The sequence below is a fragment of the Alligator sinensis genome, unplaced genomic scaffold (genome assembly GCF_000455745.1).
Source record: "Alligator sinensis unplaced genomic scaffold, ASM45574v1 scaffold167_1, whole genome shotgun sequence".
NCBI lineage: Eukaryota > Metazoa > Chordata > Crocodylia > Alligatoridae > Alligator > Alligator sinensis.
The window spans coordinates 348080-359004 of NW_005843015.1; the positions used below are offsets into that span (position 1 = coordinate 348080).

At 46.8% G+C, this 10925-nt stretch overlaps 1 protein-coding gene across 5 annotated transcripts in view; it reads left to right on the forward strand.

The window, feature by feature from the left end:
- The window catches only part of FAM234A (family with sequence similarity 234 member A), a 54509-nt gene continuing 43584 nt past the window's right edge, over positions 1–10925 (forward strand). For 2 of the 5 annotated variants that reach the window (XM_006036755.1, XM_025193097.1), the window contains exons 1-2: positions 1–34; positions 502–580. The gene's annotated coding sequence lies outside the window, so the exon portion shown is untranslated. Of the gene's footprint in view, positions 35–501; positions 581–3505; positions 3564–7413; positions 7480–10925 lie in introns of those variants that run through there. The other 3 variants (XM_006036757.1, XM_006036756.3, XM_025193096.1) reach the window with 3 other exon arrangements.

Sequence of the window (10925 nt, forward strand, 5' to 3'; positions counted from 1 at the left end):
GGGGAGCCCTGCAGCCGGCGGCTCGTGTGAAAAGGTCTGGTAGCCGGACGGGAAAGCAGTTGTCACTGGGGAAGCACGGCCTAGTAGCCACAGCTCCCGGCGCCCCTCTTCCATCCCTGCTCTGTCCCATCCAGAACAAGCGGCCTAAATTAAGGAGGGCTGTCAAATGATTAAAAAAACTTGATCGCCATTAGCTGCACAATTAAAAAAATAGTTGCAATTGTGATTTTAATTGCACAGCTAAAAACTCAAAATTATGCAGGTTGGGGGGCTGTGTGTGAGGGGTTTGAAGCCTGGGGAGGAGGGGTCCCTGAATGCCCTGGCAGGATAGCCAATACTATAGGTCAGGAGTGAGGGGCAGCAGCAGGGCTGGGGGTGCTGTGGCTTGGGAGTGAGGGAGGGGTAGGACATGGGCATAATGCTTCTCTCTTCCCCCCACAATCATATTACCCCCCCCCCAGGCGTCCTCTTTTTTGAAACTGGAACTATAGTAACCCCCAGGTGTCCTCTCTTTTGAAACTGGAACTATGATAACGCTACAAGAACACAGCCTGGAGGTGTGTAAAGCAGCACCCAGCAGGTAAGTCTGTGGAGAGGATAGGTAGAGGGGACACAGATCGAGGCCCCCACATTGAGGGAGGAAGTGGGGTAGGGCCAGGTGCTGGGGTGAATGGGGTCCTGGGGCCAGAGCAGGTTGTGGGACCAAGTCACAGGTGGCTTGTCCAGGGCACGTGAGGCGGGTGTGGCGACCCACCACTGTGCATCCCCAGGGGAAGCATGGGGGGCAGATTTGTGTGCAGGATGAAGGTGGGCTGGGGCTCAGCACCCTGCTGCCTTTGCCCCAGGAACCACGCAATGCCATATTGTGCCTCCCATTGCTGGGTGGGCAGGGGAGGTACAGCCAGCATGTGGCTCCCAGGGCAAAGGCAGCAGGACACAGAGTGCCAGCCCAGTGGGCAGCCTGCCTCTGCCCCGTGCACAAATCTGGGAGACATGTGGCCTACATACCTCTCCTGGGGGTGCACATAGCAGTGGGGAGCTATTTCCCTGGATGACTAACCCACAGTTCCGTACATGACCTGCCCCAGCCCCACTCCCTCCCTCACCTTGGGGGGGCCCCCTTCCTTCTCCCCCCTGCCCCTTCTCTTCCACAGACTTAGCTGCTGAGCACTGCTCTACATACTGCCAGGCTGCATTCTCGTCTGTGTCTGTGCGTGCCTGCTTGCTTGCTTGCTTGCGTGCCCCCCCTGCTGCAGCAGCCTGTAGCCTGCATCTGGGCTGCCTTGTGGCTCCTCTGTACCATCACCGCTGCCCATCTGGGCAGCCTGGAGGCAGCGGTGATGGCTGTGGAGTAGAGCCTGGGCACGGGCTCCAGAATCAAGTGCTGCATGATTAACATGTTAAACAATTAACACAAGAACCAATTAATGTGTTAATTAAGCACATTAATTAACAGCCCTAAAGTGAAGGACTTGTCAACCAAGATAAGTTCACCAAAGTGGTCTCTTTGTGCCTCAGTTCCCGATTTGTAAGTTGGGGGACAGTCACGTTTCCATGAACAGTTGTGAAGTGCTAAGAAATTGAAGCGGTTGCCGCAGATAATTCAACACCTACTGAGTCTTTCTCAGCATGTTGCAGAAATGTTCAGAGAAATGAGAGAAGTATGAACAGCTGAGAGAGTTTAGAAAACAAGTGCAGCCTGAAATCCTTTAGACCAGCAGTTCCCAATCTGTGGTACGGGTACTGCCAGTGGTACACAGACAACCTGTCAGTGGTACGCATTAACTGCTCTCCAGCTGAACCCTAACCAGCACTGCCTAGAGTGATATTGTCATCTTCCATATCTTGTTTATCTGTTAATGCTGCCCAAAATCAGATTTGCTTTTTATGTGACTGCATCACATTGCTAACTCATGTTGAGGTTGTGATCCATCCAAACACTAAGATCCTATTCTCCATAGTGTTTGAAAGCATTCCCAGTTTTGCATCTACAAAATTAAGCAGGAAGCTCTCTATTCCTGCATCCAAGCTATTAAAAAGTGTTAAACAACACCAGACCCAGAGCAGATCCTCCATAACTCAGTTTGAACCTTTTACTATCCTGACCTTAATCCTTTTACAATTATTACTCTTTGATTGCTGGTATTTGGCCAATTGTATATCCATCTGGCAGTAATTCTATCTGTCCTAAATTTCTGCAGTTTATTTATGAGAATGTCATGTAGGAGTATATTCAAGTTTTACTAAAATCCAGGTATATTCAGTCAAGTATATTTCCCTTCGTCCGTCAAACTAGTTACCTTGCCAAAGGTGGAAGCCAAACTGGTTTGGCTTGATTTGTTCTTAACAAATCTGTATGGGCTACTAGTGATTGCCCCTTACTTAAGGTGTTTACAAACTGACTGTTTCATAATTTGCTCTAATAACATTTGACAGAGTAGGCTGTAGAAATCGAGTAAATTTGCACCTTATAGGCTGTGTCGAGATAATAAGCTTTCATAAGCAGTGGCTTATGTCAGATGCTATGAAGAGATTGCAGGAAGTAGAGCTTTGAAACAGAAAGCAGGGATTTGAATGCAAAGGATAGGGAAGGAGAAGGAAAAAGAAGAGGGCACTATTGAGAGAGCCCAGGAGCGAAGGGGAGAGATGAATTTAAGCAGTTAATCCATTGAAGGACATGGGGGTTATAAAAGCTGATTCAGGTAATGAGATATAGGCTGTAGCAAAGGAAAACTCATAGCTCTCTAAACAAGCTAGTCAATAAGGTGCCACCCTGCCCTGCTTTCTGCTTAACTGCCTGGAATTAGTCAGGCTGATTGCTCTGTAACTAAAGGTGAAGATTTTCTTCCTATCCCAGTCACCCACAACTGACTGCTGGACTTGTCTTTCTAGCAAAGGACAGTCCATAAACAACAGTCTTTAGCTTTCAACTGTGACCTCAGCCATTCTATATGTAACAAAGGGAGGTTGAAGTGGGTGATACAGAAGAATTCTATAGTAAATTGTTTTGTTTATATAAATAGTTTGCATTATTAGAACTAAAGGCTGCTTGCGTGTGTTTAAAAAAAAAGCTGAGCCCAGTGCACGCTCAGAAGAGGCAGTCCATTAGTTGGACCCAGCTCGCCCAACATTTGTATAGATTGGGGGCTTTAGAGGGGTTTTTTTGGTGCTTTTATCTAATAGTTGATTGAATTGGCTTTAGCTAAAAGTACCAAAAAGCCATGCTGAGGCACCTGATGTATACAGATGCTATAGAGCCGGATCAAAATAACATGCTGCTTCTTCCAGTAAAGTGCATTTTTTGAGTTTTTTTAATGTCTGCAAACAGCCAAAAATGATAATCTCCTGCCCTGCTTTCACTTTTAAGTAGTTAATTTATTGATTTTTCTAAAAAAATGTGACTGCAATAAGAGTGAAGTGCTCTAATCCTTTCAGTTCATAGATTTCTAGGGTTGGAAGGGACCTGGCAGATCAAGTCCAACCCCCTGCTCCAGGAAGGAAAGCACTGGGGTTAAGTAACCCCAGCCAGATGCCTAGCCAATCTCTTCTTGAACACCTCCAAGGTAGGAGAAAGTACCACCACCCTTGGAAGCCCATTTCATATTTTGGCAACCCTCACTGTTTGGATTGCAAATTGGCTGAAGGGTCATACTCAGAGGGTGGTGGTGGACAGGTCATATTCAAACGGGGGGAGTGGGCAGCGGAGTCCCCCAGGGCTCAGTCCTTGGGCCCGCACTGTTCAAATTCTTTATCAGCAATTTGGACGATGGGGTGAAAAGCAACCTGTTTAAATTTGCTGATGATACCAAAATTTGAGGTGAGGTGGGCACACTAGTATGGAGGGAAAGACTGCAGCAAGGCCTGGATAGGTTGTAGGGGTGGGCTAACAAAAACAGGATGCGTTTCAATACTGACAAGTGCAAGGTGCTGCACTTGGGCAGTAGTAACCAGCAGCGCACTTATAAGATGGGAAACTCCTTTCTTGAGAACACGGAGGCAGAAAGGGATCTTGGAGTCATTATTGACTTCAAGATGAACATGGGCCAAAAATGTGAGGTCACGGTCAGCAGGGCTAACCGGACCCTATCGTGCATCCACAGGTGCATCTGAAGTAGGTCCAAGGAGGTGATCTGCCACCTCTACGTGACACTGGTCAGGCCACAGCAGGAGTACTGTATCCAGTTCTGGGCACCCCACTTCAAGAGGGATGTGGACAACATTGAGAGGGTTCAGAGGAGAGCCACCCCCATGATCTGGGGGCAGCAGGGCAGACCCTACAATGAGAGGCTACGGGACCTGAACCTGTTCAGCCTTCACAAGAGAAAACCCTTCTTGCGGGGACCAGAAGGGTTTGTGGGAGACCGTGTTTCCCCTAGCGCCCCCTGGGATAACAAGGAATAACGGCCACAAGTTGTTGGAGAGTCGGTTTAGATTAGACATCCATAAGAACTACTTCACAGTCAGGGCGGCTAGGATCTGGAACCAACTTCCAAGGGAAGTGGTGCTGGCTCCTACCCTGGGGGTCTTTAAGAAGCGGCTTGATGCCTACCTGGCTGGGGTCATTTGAGCCCAGTTTTTTCTCCTGCCCAGGCAGGGGGTCAGACTTGAAGATCTACAAGGTCCCTTCCGACCCTACTTCTATGATTCTATGACTGTAAAGAATTTCTTCCTTATGTCCAGTCTAAATCTATTCTCCTTCAGTTTGTGGCCATTATTTCTAGTAACCCCAAGGGGTGCCCCTATTCCCTGCTGGCCCCCTTGATGAGTTTGTAGACAGCCACAAGATCGCCTCTCAGCCTTCTCTTGTGGAGGCTGAAGAGATTCAGGTCCCTCAGTCTATCTTCATAGGGTCTTACCTGCAGGCCCTCAATCATATGAGTAGCTCTCCTCTGGACCCTCTCAAGATTATCCACATCCCTCTTGAAGTGCAGCACCCAAGACTGGATGCAGTACTCCAGCAGTGGCCTCACCAATGCCTTATAGAGGGAAATTATCACTTCCCTAGACCTGCTGGTGATGCACCTGCTGATGCAAGAAAGAGTGCGGTTATTCTTGCTTATTACCTCGTCACACTGGCGGCTCATGTTCATTTTTGTGTCAACCAGGACTCTGAGATCTCTTTCTACTGTTGTGGTGCTCAGAATGGTACCTCCCAGTCTATAGGTGTGTTGCAGATTCTTTCTTCCCAGGTGCAGCACCTTGCATTTATCCTTGTTAAATTGCATCCTATTCTGATCCGCCCACTTCCCCAGCCTGTCCAAATCTGCCTGAATTCGATCCCTGCCCTCTAGTGTGTTAACTGTTCCTCATAGTTTAGTGTCGTCTACGAATGTGGACAAGGTACTTTCAACACCTTCATCCAAATTACTGATGAAGATATTAAACAGCACTGGTCCAAGGACAGAGCCTTGGGGGACACCACTGCCTACATCCCTCCAGGGAGAAACCAACCCATCCACCACCATTCTCTGGGTGCATCCCATGAGTCAGCTTTTCACCCACCTTACTGTGAAAAAATCCACATCACAGCTACTCAGTTTGCTGGTAAGAATTGGGTGCAATACTGTGTCAAAAGCCTTTTTAAAATCCAGGTAAATAATACCTACTTCCATTCCTACATCTAAGCACTTTGTGACCTGGTCATAAAAAGAGACCAGGTTAGTCAGGCAGGATCTGCTGTCTATAAACCAATGCTGGTTGCCCCTTACCATAGTGTGACTTGCTGGCCCCCTGCAAATGTGATCCTTTATGATTTTTTCTAAGGTCTTGCGCAGGATAGAGGTGAGGCTAACTGGCCTATAATTACCCGGGTCCTCCTTCCTCCCCTTCTTGAAAACGGGGACCACGTTGCCCCTTTTCCAGTCCTCTGGGACCTGTCCTGAGTACCACAAGTGCTCGAACAGTTGCGTTAGTCAATTCTTTTAGTACCCTTGGGTGAAGATTGTCAGGTCCCATCGACTTAAATATGTCCAGCCTTTCTAAATGCCTCTTCGCTAGGTCAGTGCTAACTGTTGGTAGATTGCTATTACTCACACTCCAGACTAAAGACTCATTGGGAGGTGTATTTTTTGGGAGTTCGTTTTTTCAGATTTAATTAATCCTTTATGTATAACTATTCTAATATTATAAAAGCCTTAATCTGTCTGTCTGTCCATAACGCTTTATTCGCACTCTGATTGGCTGACTGAAACAACCAGTCAGAGTGCGAATACAGCATTGGGACAGGAGGTGGCGACAGTGGAGCGCTGCCATGATGGCAGGGAGGGAAGGGTTGGGGGGAAGCTGGCCCGCCGCAGTGGTGGGGGAAGCAGCGGGCCCGGGCTGATGTGGTGAGCAGAAGGGAGGAGTGGGACTCTTCCCCTACCTTCCCTCCCCTGCATTGGCCCCGAGCCCGCTCCTCCTGTCCCCCTGCTGCAGCTGCCTCGGCCTGGAGCCTGCTGCTCCCCTCCCCCGGCCGCCACAGCAGGCTGGCTTCTCCCCACCCTCGGACTCAGTCCTCCCCCACATTGGGCCTGGGCCTGCTCCTCCCTTACCCCCCACCACCATGGTGGGGAAGGTGGGAGTGGGCCCAGACCCCAAGCAGCAGGGTGTTGAAGAACCACTTTCTTTTTAACCTACTGCTTCCAAGTGCATTGTATTTTAAAATCTGTTCAGAGATCAGCAGCGGGTTTTTCTGGAATCGTCCTTGAATTTTGTGTGACTGTTTTAATGATTTTGTGGGACAAAAACCCTTTAACATACTACAGGAAGAACTAGTGTTGTGGGGGGGTAGGGACAGGGAGTAATCATGATTCTTTTCCTAATTCTTTGAAGTATATATGTTTTGAATGAAAATAACTGTCTGTTATTATACACTACAACAATGATGTACATTATACAGGAAAGGTAGGCACACATGCTAAACTAGATGTACAGACAATTAACAGAATTTGTTCAGGGTGATTTGCTTAATATGAAGAGAGAGTCCATAGGAATAAGGATCCCATCCCAAGGGGTTCTGAGTGGAGTTAATGGAAGTTGAGAGTACTTGGCATCTCTCAAGGTTGGGCCATGAAGTTGCAAAATGAATGTTTTGTGAAATATGAGAGACTTTCCTTGTTCTTCAGCATAAATATGGTAGAGAAAGAGAGATCATTGCAGAGAAAGTAGATAATTTCTTGAGGGGTTTCTTGGACAGTAAGGGACAATATTGGGATCTAACGTCATGAATTCATACTAATGTCTGGAGTATACAGCATGTCTTACATAATTTTGTGGAAATTAGCATGTAAATGAAAGAGAGTGCTAGAGCAGTGGTTCTGAGACTGATTTGGATTTTGTATTGCTTTTTGTGGTATGAATCCCTATAATTCTGTTATGGATAACAAGAAGTAAGTCTATGTCACTACAGTTACACTGTAACCTCTTCATCAGTCTAGGACAGCGGTTCCCAATCTGTGGTACAGGTACCACCAGTGGTACACAGACAACCTGTCAGTGGTATGTATTAACAGATTTATAATAATTACTTTCTGTGACAAAAATTTGCTGGTGGTACTTCAGGTTGAACTGAAAAATTTCCTGAGGGTACTTAAGGTTGTATCGTTCTAAACTGGTGGTGTGCAATCTGTCAGAGTTTGGGAACAGCTGATCTAGGAGATACCCTGAAGTTTTTTTGTATTTTTTAATCTATTCTTTCTTTGTCTTCCGTTTGCTGCTTTCTGCTTTTCCATTCCTTTCTCTTGCAAATCCCAGTTGAAGAACACTGTGAAGGAGCAAAGATACCTGACAATGAGATACTTTTAGTTAATTGTAATGTTTATTTAGTTTTAATTTAAAATAAAATTTAACTTATTCTAACAGATTTCCTAGAGGAGGTATGTTTAACTTTGAGATCTCTCTTTGAGGTCTCTGCTGTTGAATTTTTGGAGGTGTGGAGAAGTGAGTTTTTTGTGAGGTGGATTCTGAAGCAGAGGCAGGCAATTATTTCAGGCAGAGGGCTGCTTACTGAGTTTTGTCAAGCTGCTGAGGGCCACAAGGTTAGCCCTGCCACTTGACAGGTACCCCACTCCCTGGTTGCCATCCTGGGACCGGAAGTCCTACCCCCTAACCCTCCTCTTGCCCCCCCCCTTCAGAAATAGTCATTTCAGCAAGAGTTTGCCATCTCAGAACCCGAAAAATGCCAAATTATATTCTAAAAATCTACAACATCTACAACAAATTCATTAATTTGATTTAAAAAAATATTTTTATCCTGGTTTACATGCGTTTGTGTAGTGCACATGGAAGTGATTGTATAATAACTTAAAATGAAGACTTACTCTTGTATATTGTGGGGGGTGGAGGGCATGGGGGTGGGTATACGTTTGTGGTGTGTGGGTGTGTGTTGTGGGGGGGAGGGTATGGGGTATGTGGGGTCCCAGGCCAGAACCCTCTGCTTGGCATGGGGCTTCTGGCTAGGGGTGGGGCAGCGGGGCTGGCCGGGCCTTGGTTCTGCAGCAGCTTGGTCCTGTCGGCAGCTTCCACTGGTTCCTACTGCTCCTGGCTCCTATCATCTTTGACAGGCAGCCACGGGCGATCAATATTAATTTTCCAAATTTTTTAGGGGCCCTGTGGGCCGGATATAATGGCCTGATGGGCCAGATTTGGCCCACCGGCCGTATTTTGCCCACCTCTGTTCTGAAGCCTATGGCTGATTGAAGTGTATTAAAATAAATGCAGATATAAATTACTTAACTTTTTGTTTTTAGTGGGAGTATGGAAAATAACACAGTAGTAATCAACCAAGTAAGAATGGTACTTGCATAAATGATAGTTTGGTACATCAGGGCGTTAGTAACGACAACCAATACCCATTTACTTTGATTCCCTAATGCTGTTCTTCCTGCTTTGCTATAGTAACTAGCTGTTATCAAGAAGGGGCAGATATGCTTTTTTTTTTTTAATTAAAGAGATACACAAGGGTCTTGCACCTTGAATGCAGATCATAAAGAAAGCTATTTGAAAAAAGGTGACTTTTCTGTTACAAAATGACAAACAGCTAACTAGGTTGAGCAGCAAGCTACCACTCTGGAAAGTTTTAAAGCTTTTACTTTGAATGCCTTTCTGGCTGCTTCTGTTGACTTGAAATAGAGAGCTAAAATAAGATAATACACTGTTTTATAAAGAAGTTTTGCTGACAGTGACAAAGTAATAGCAAGACTGAGAAATGAGCAACTTTTCCTAGAAGCAGGTTATAGAGATATCTTGATCCCTAGCTGGCCGGAATTCTGAGATTTGCTTTTTTAGGGAGCAGCCCAATACTATAGAGATGGGGTAGAGCAGTAGCTAGAAGTGGGAAGTGCATGAGTGTAAGTTGCAAACTGATCAGTAGGAGGCAAGGAGTGGCTTGTGGCAGAGGGGGAGGCTAGAAAAGGGAAGAGCCTCCTCAGAACAATCGTCTTTCTTCAAGCTATTCATAGCTATTAACCCAAGCAACTGTTAAGGCAAGGCATTGAGTGGCTGAGTTAGTCATACTGCAGACACTTCAGGGAAAGATCGACATTGTTGAACTATCAGCTTCCAAGAGGTATTTGAAATACTGTTTGTCTGAAAATAAATTGCAGACTTATGGTTGAATGGCCATGCAAAGTGAAACGTTACTATAATCTGTGCGTGCGCATGACAGAGAGAAAGAAAATGTGCGTGTTTGGAGGTGTTTGCTTTTTAAAATTCTGCTTGTTTTCTGAGATGACAGTCTTTCCCTGCTCTTCAAATACTGACCTCAGTAAGGTTGCATAGATGGGGCAATCTTTGGTCTGTTTGACCCTGAGCTGCAAGGGGATCCTAGTAAGTCACTAAGGTTCACAAGTACTTATTTGTTTTGCATCAAAACATCAACACATGGCTGGTTATGGGAGATATCAAATGTTAAGGAGATGCTACTTGGGAGAGCATAGTGTTGTAGAGGGACTGCAGATGGTGGACACTGGCTGTTTCTTATATTGAAGACAAGGTAGATTTGCGCCTTATGGACTAAATTTAGTTGGTCTATAAGGTGTAAACCTATCCTGCCATCTGCCTGACTTCAGAGTAACATAGCTAACTACTCAGGCTGTGCAAAACACCATTGTTCCGTTTCAATGTCCGTTTAGCCATTTCGAAGGGACAGTGTTTCATTTAGTCCTTTCATTTGGTTTCAAAACACTGTCCTGTTTTGTTTCGTCGAAACTGTTTTGCTGTTTTGACTCATTTCGACATTTCGCCCATAGGCTATAATGGAGAATCATGAAAATGCCTAAAATGTCGTCATTTGTTGCCTGATTCAGATGCAAATTGCAGGAATAGTAGCCCCTTATGAGGGCATGAAGCCTGCCAAGATTCAAGGAGATAGGTGCAGAGGTTTCTCAGAAACTGCACCTCAAATCTTGAAAGCAAAATTTGCAGGCAGCAGCAGCCTCCTGTCATCGGGCGTGCAGATCTGGGGGCTCGTACCCTTGGGAGGGCTTTGGGTCTGTACCAGACTCCTCCCAGGGGTGCGACCCCCCAGATCTGCACGCCCGATGACAGGAGGCTGCTGCTGCCACCTGGGACTGGCACCGGGCACAGCCCTCACCCAGTGCTGGAGAAGGCAGATGCTGCCATTGGCCACAGGCAACAGCAGCTGCCTCCTGTCATCCAGGCACAGATCTGGAGGCCTGCACCCCCAGGAGGGCTGCAGGCCTGTGCCAGACTCCTTCCAGGGGTACAGGCCCCTGGATCTGCTCCCCAGATGAGAGGAGGCTGCCCTGTCATCTGGGACTAGTGCTGGGCGTGGGTTGCGCCCAGCACCAGAGAAAATTGCTGTTGCCGCCTGTCCCAAGCAGCAGCAGTCTCCCCTCATCCAGTGTGCAGATCTGGGGGCTCACATCCCCAGGAGGTATCTGGCACAGACCACCAGCCCTCCCAAGGGTGCAAGCCCCCGGATC